Source organism: Vicugna pacos, chromosome 22 (assembly GCF_048564905.1).
Source record: "Vicugna pacos chromosome 22, VicPac4, whole genome shotgun sequence".
In the NCBI taxonomy this organism is placed as follows: domain Eukaryota; kingdom Metazoa; phylum Chordata; class Mammalia; order Artiodactyla; family Camelidae; genus Vicugna; species Vicugna pacos.
In genome coordinates this window covers 8,920,473-8,927,869 of record NC_133008.1, presented here as the reverse complement: position 1 = coordinate 8,927,869, position 7,397 = coordinate 8,920,473, and the positions used below count along the sequence as shown (strand labels likewise).

Sequence of the window (7,397 nt, the reverse complement as noted above, 5' to 3'; positions counted from 1 at the left end):
GGTCTGGCCCCCGCCCTGAAGGTGTAGGAGGACACTTCGTAAGCGAACAGTGCAGCATTATTAATGTCATCAGTGGCTTCCGACGGGGTTTACTACCCCGGGCTTATTCCTGGACTCACGTGCTTGACTCTGCTTGCGGAGGGTGGTAACTTGCTCTGTCTCCTTTTAGTGGCTGTTTGGGTTAAGAACTTCTGGCACTTACCTCTGAGCTAGAGAATTTCAGTGGAGGAGGAGACATAGGTAACTTCGGCTCTTTGTTACCCTGATGGATGCCAGTTTCCTTATTTCTAAAACACGTATCTTTAAAGTATTTATCCCCTAAGGATGTTCTGGCAATCAGATGAGTTTATGGATGGCTAGGGCTTTGTAAGCTGTAAACTGCTCTCAATCAGTATTGCTACTATTAAACATTATTTAACTTGGGATAGAATTAAAGTTAGTAGTACACTTATATCCTGATATAAAATGTGCTAAATATTCATTAATTCCACAATATTTACTAAGAACCTTAGCGCTCAGGCAATAGCAATAAATATTGTAAGTACTTTGCTAGAACACTTAAAATGCATTATCATGTATATACATTATATACTGTTGTATATATACATTATATACTGTATATATACTGTGTATATATATACATGCTAATGTATGTAATACAACAGTCCTGTGAGATTCATACTGTTGCAGTCCCTGTTTTACAGATGCGGGATGTGAGGCGTAAGTAACATGCTTAAGTTTCAAAGCTACTAAGTGGTGGTGTCAGATTTAAAACCACGTCCATCTTTCCAGAACCTTTCCTGAGCTCTTGATGTGTGTGCTGTACAACCTGTGCGAGTGTCAGTGTACAACTGAGATTGAAATGCAAACACTCTAATATTAAGTCTTTTTTTTTTTTTGGCACGGCCCCACTTTTCTGTAATTTCCTTGATTAGATTTCACTGCGGTTAATTTTCAAGTGTTTTGTCTCTTAAATTGAGCAGTGGGTTGGAAGTGTATAAATGGGAAAATACTGCCATAGTAGTAGGTGAAGTTCGACTGGAATTTTGAGTAGGGAAAGTGATGATACAGCACATTAGAATCAGAGTGAATAAAGAGTAGGCAACTAGCTTCCACTTCCTTGTGGACCACTAATTTCAGGGTTTTAACTTTGGCAGATCATTTTACATTTTACATCTCTTGAGGGATAAGCCTGCATGCTGTTTTAAGTGTAGTGAGGTGATGTGAGTTGTAAGTCCTGAAGTACTTAGTCTGGTCCTGGAAGAACATGAATGTGTGGTAGCGTTTCTCAGGTAAAGTGCATAGGAACCTCCATTTTTGTCTTCATTGGGTATCTCTATCAGTAAGAGGTGAGTAGCAGGTTAAAGTTGTATTAAGATTGCACTGTGAAATTGGTTTTAATAAAGCAAATGGATTTCACCATTTGTGTGTTCTTTAAGCACCCGTGCTGCTTGGATCAGATTCATCTTCGGAGAAATTTAATAAATGCCAAGCATTATACCAGGTATTTGATTGTCAAGCGTTATACTAGGTATTTGATGGATATTAACTCTTTTAAACCTCTTCATAACACTCTAAGGTGTTAACCCCAATTCAATTTATTAATGAAGAAACAGGTTCTGAAAGGTCAAATAACTTGCTCAAGTGGTAAGTGGCAGAGATTTAGAAATCCATAGCTGTAACCATCTTGTCTATAACCTAATGGAGAAGTGAGGTGCATACATAAAGAATGAGTATTCCGCAGTGTATTAGCGCTCACAGTGTAATAAACACAGTGGTATAAACAACATGCTGTGGGAATTTAGGGAGTGATAGGCATATTGATGGGGGTGGGAGCAGGGAAGAAGGATGGCTTAGTAGGGACCATTAAGTTTCTACTGTGCCTTAGGCATGGGGCTAGATAGCTTATAACCAGTATGCTTAATCCTCACAGTAGCCTTGTAGAGTGCCACAGGTGGTGGGCCTGCTCCTAAGTGAGGAAACATGTCTACTGAAGTATTTGCTCAAGGTTATTAAGCTATTAAGTAGTGGGGATGAAATTAGAAATCTACTGAGTCTGGATCTGGACTTCAAGGCTGGGCTCTTTCCACTGAAGATTGCTACTTTGAAGGAGGAATGGAATTTCAGTAGGTGGTGGGCTGGAAGATGTTCAAAGCAGAGGAATAGCTCGAGCAAGGTGTGGATATGGAATAGTGTGGAGTGTGTGTTGTGATGGACTTAGAGAATTGGAGGTGGAAAACAAGACTGGAAAGGTAAACTAGAGCCAGATTTTGGAGTGCACAGTGCACAGTGGTTTAAACTTTAAGCTGTAGGCACAGGGAGCCATCAAAGGTCTTTTCAGCTGGAGAGTGAAATAACACTAGACTGACAGTATGGAGCGTGTGCTTGGAATCTCCACAGGGGTCAGGACAGAGCAGGGTGACACTGCTAGGAGTCAGTTCTCAGTATGTTGTTTCATTTGATACATTGAAGTTAGCAAAAGTAAGTATTCTAGACATCTCAGGTTTCCTTTGTTTAAATTTTTGTGACGTTGATTTGGTTGGAACTCGTTAAATTATATTTACCAGGCTTCTAAGTCCATTTGATGTCTTTAAAGATTTTTCTACTTTTTCTTTTCTCCTGTTAATTTTGGTACCTGTTGCATGTGAATAACTAATGCAGATACTTGTTTTAGGCTGCTGCAGATGGGAAATAATGGGTTTTAAGAGGAGCGAATACAAGTATATGGGGAAGGTCACTTTTGTCGAATTCATTTTCCCAAATTTCCAAATATAACACTTGGAAAAGGATGGCATGGACAAAGAGAGAAGGGATTAAAGGAGCTATGCATGACCAATAGAGGAAGAAACCCATTTTTTTCTGCTTGTACGGGGGTAAGAAATTTGAGATTTGAAGGTGTGTTTGTTTTCAGTGTTGTTGAAACACTTATTGAGCATTTACTTTGTCCTAAGTTCTCTAGATCCATTGTATCTTTGAATCCCTCCCAATAAACACATGGTGTAGGTTCTAGTATCGGTGAGTAAACTAGAATCAGGAGAGAACTTACCCAAGGTTAGTGATGAGCTTAGATTTGAATCCAGAACTCTGAATCCTCCTTCCTACCACCTAACACTGTCTCTCTGGCTCTCGGTGTTGTTTTGTTCTCAGCTACAGGTAAGTGAGTAGAGCCAGTAGAAATAGTATGGGGCACTTGTAAGAAAGAGAACACAGCAAAGGAAGTCCAGAAGTGTGGTTCTAATCCTGGACATCATCACTAATGTTAATTCTCTTAATCTCCTCTACATGAAGATGGACTTTTTAAGGAGAAGGGAAGAAGAATCCCCCAAAGTGGGAATGAACAAGAAGGACCGTTCTCTCACTTCCATACCCACAGGTATGAGAGAGAAGAATGGGAGAGAGGGTTTCAGGGGAGTATCTTCAGGGACAAGCTAAGCTTCAGTTAGGACATAAAGGGGAAGGAAGTGTTCAGGGATGTTCATAATCTAGGAGATATTGCTAATATAAGAGGGCTTTTAATTCTGTAGAACAGACTCCTAAAAATGTGGTGTTTCTGGGTCAAAACAGTGTACTTTGTATACTTTAATAGCTACTGCTAGACTACTTTCCAGGGAGTTTTGGCAGCTCACACTCCCACCAAGAGGATGTGAAAGGACCTGTTTCTCCACATCCTTGCCAGAATTGGATGGTATCTTTTCAGGTGTTGTCGATCTGATTACATTTTCAGAGTTCTCATTTTAATTTGCATTTCTAGAGGTAGTGGTGGTTGTAGTTTTCGATTTCTCAGTTTCGTTTTGCAATCAGTTGAGTTTGAATAGCTAATACAAACACTTGTTTTAAGCTATTTCAAATGGGAGAGTGAGGGATTGGCTTGTCAGCCTTTGTTTTTAAAAAAATAAAGAGATAATGCAGGTATATGGAATGTTCACTTTCTGGCCAAGTTGGTTGCAGAATAAAAAGTGCTGATTTTAAGACTGAATCCCATTGTTCCATAAACTGCTGATAACAGGTGAGATTGAGCTCCTTTTGGCTATTTATGGTTAGTTATAAATTGCCTGTCTATCCTTTGTTCATTTTCTGTTGGATTATTTGACGTTTTCTTATCAATTTGTAGGAGTTCTTTATGTATACCAATCACATATAGCAAATATTTTCTTCCATGATTTCATTTATCTTTGTTATCTTTTCACTTAGATTTGTTTAAGTTGGCTTTTTTCTTTCTGGCTTTCGGATTTTTAGTTTCGGCTAAGAATGCTCTCTACTTTATGAAATTATGTAAATGTTCTCATTTGTTTTCTTCAAAATATTTTACGGATTTCTTTTTGAAATCAGATTGTGGCATTTAATACTTAGTGTGTATAAGAACCCAACTTCACTTTTCCCATTTTTCCAGAAGAGGCCATAGGTTAGCTGAATAGTCCATCCCGTTCCCCACTGATTTGAATAGTCCTCTTTATTGTGCATATTCTGTTTTTGGTAGCCCATCTACTAGTAACATTACTGAATTAATAATAATAGCTTTATACCAAATTTTAATATCTGATAGGACAGAACTCCTTCCCTACTTTTTCTTTTTTATCCTTTTTTGAAAAATTATTGATAATTCTTACAAGTTCTTTCATATACATTTAAAAATCATTTTGTGCAGTTATGGGATTTTTGAATTTGCATAAAAATAGTATATTAATTTGGGACAGGTTGAAATTCAGGAACATATCCATTTCTTTATTCAGATGTCACATGTCCTTTAAAATATTTTTTGTAACTTCTAGTATTTTGTGTGTTCCTTATTAAACTTATTCCTCGGTATTTTGTAGTTTTGGACACCCTATGAATGGGATATCTCTATTTCTAAATGATTACTAATAGAAATGCTGTTGAATTTTGTACATTTATTTTGATTTTTTTCTATCTAGTTTCTTGTATTTTTTGGGAATTACTAATTTTCTAGTTCCGTCTCTTGGGCTCTTTTTAATAATTTTATTGAGGTATAATCCACATATCAAAAATTGACCCTTTTAAAGTATGCAATTTAGTGGGGTTTAGTGTATTTACAGAGTTGTACAACCATTACCACTGTTTATTTCCAGAGCATTTTCAACACCTTAGAAAGAAAACCATGCTCATTAGCTCAGCATTCTCTCCTCCTAACCCTTGGCAACCACTAATCTATATTCTGTCTCTATAGGTTTTGCCAATTCTGGGCTATTGATATGAATGGAATCATACACTGTCAAGCCTTTTGTGCCTGGCGTCTTTTCACTGAGCGTAATGTTTTCCAGGTTCATCCATGCTGTAGCATGTGTCACTACTTCATTCCTTTTTATGGCCAATAATGTTTCATTGTGTGGATAAACCACATTTTGTTTATCCATCATCAGTTGTTGGCCATTTGTATTGTTTCCACTTTTCAGCTGTTAATATAATGCTGCTGTGAACATTTGTATACCAATTTTTGTATGGACGTGTTTTCATTTCTCCTAGGAGTAGAATTGCTGGGTCACGTGGTAACTCTGTTTAACTTTTTGAGAAATTGTGAAACTTTTTCCAAAGGAGTTACACCATTTTCCCGACTGGTAGTGTGTGAAGTTTCCCGTTTCTCCACATCCTCACCAACAGTTGTTAATCATCCATCCTTGAAACCATCCTACTAAGTGTGCAGTGTTACCTCATTTTGATTTGCATTTTCCTAATGACTGAAATGATGTTGAACATCTTTTCATATGCTTGTTGGCCATTTGCGTATCTTCTTTTGGAGATAAAAATTCAAATCCTTGGTCTATTTTTTAAAAATTGAGGTATAGTTCATTTATGATATTGTGTTAATTTCAGGTGTACAGCAAAGTGATCCAGTTATATATTTTTTCCGATTATTTTCCATGATAGGTTATTACAAGATTAAATACAGTTCTCTGTGATATGCAGTAAATCCTTGTTGCTTATCTATTTTATGTATAGTAGTTTGTATCTATTAATCTCTTATTCCTAATTTATCCCTCTGCTTCTTTCCCCTTTGGTAACCACGAGTTTGTTTTCTATGTCTTTGAGTCTGTTTCTGTTTTGTATATAGATATATTTGTATTATTTTTTAGATTCCACATGTAAGTGATAATCATTTAATATTTGTCTTTCTTCGTCTGTCTTACATCACTTAGTATGATAGTCTCTAGGTCCATCCATATTGCTGCAAATGACAATAATTCATTCTTTTTATGGCTCAGTAATGTTCCATTTTGTGTGTGTGTATAACATCTTTTTTATTGACATACAGTTGATGTACAATATTATATAAGCTACAGGTGTACATATAGTGATATACAATTTTTACAGGTTATGCTCCATTTATAGTTATTATAAAATATTGGCTGTATTCCTTGTGTAGTACAATATATCCTTTTAGCTTATTTTATACATAATAGTTTGTATCTCTTAATCTCCTATCTGTATATTGTCCCCCACCTTCCCTCTCCATTGGTAACCACTAGTTTGTTCTCTGTATTTGTGAGTCTGTTTCTTTTTTTACCCTACTAGTTTGTTGCATTTTTTAGATCCCACGTATAAGTGATATCTTACAATATTTGTCTTTCTCTATCTGACTGATTTCACTTTGTATAATACCTTCCAAATCCATCCATGTTGGTTTAAATGGCAAATTTTCATAATTTTTTATGGCTGAATAGTACTTTGTTTTATATATATACACACACACACCACATCTTCTTTATCCATTCATCAGTTCATGGACACTTAGGTTGCTTCCGTATCTTGGCAATTATAAATAATGCTGCTATGAACATTGGGGTGCATGTATATCTTTTCGAATTAGTGGTGTTTTTTGTTTTGTTTTATTTTGTTTTAGTTTTTGTTTTTTCTTTTTGGATATATACCCAGGAGTGGAATTGCTGAGTCGTATGGTAGTTCTGTTTTTAGTTTTTTGAGAAACCTCCATACTGTTTTCCACAGTAGCTGCACCAAATTACATTCCCACCAACAATATAGGAGAGTTCCGAAACTTCTCTACATCCTCGCCATCATTTGTTATCTGTGTTCTTTTTAATGATAGCCGTACTGAGAGATGTGAGGTGATACTTCACTGTGGGTTTGATTTGCATTTCTCTAATAATTAGTGATGTGATGATCTTTTCATGCCTGTTGGCCCATCTGTATGTTTTCTTTGGAGAAATGTCTATTTAAGACTTCTTATTTTTTGATTGGGTTGGGGTTTTTTGTTGTTGTTTGGGGGTTTTTTTGTTGTTGGGTATTTTTGATAGAGTTGTATGAACTATTTGTATATTTTGAACATTAACACCTTGTCTGTTGCATCATTTGTAAATATTTTCTACCATTCTGTAGATTGCCTTTTTGTTTTGCTGATGGTTTCTTTTGCTGTGCAAAAGCTT

At 36.2% G+C, this 7,397-nt stretch overlaps 1 protein-coding gene across 1 annotated transcript in view; it reads left to right on the top strand.

Annotated features, from left to right (window-relative positions):
* FAF2 (Fas associated factor family member 2) overlaps positions 1–7,397 on the top strand; it is a 45,022-nt gene that overhangs the window by 618 nt on the left and 37,007 nt on the right. The window lies entirely within an intron of this gene.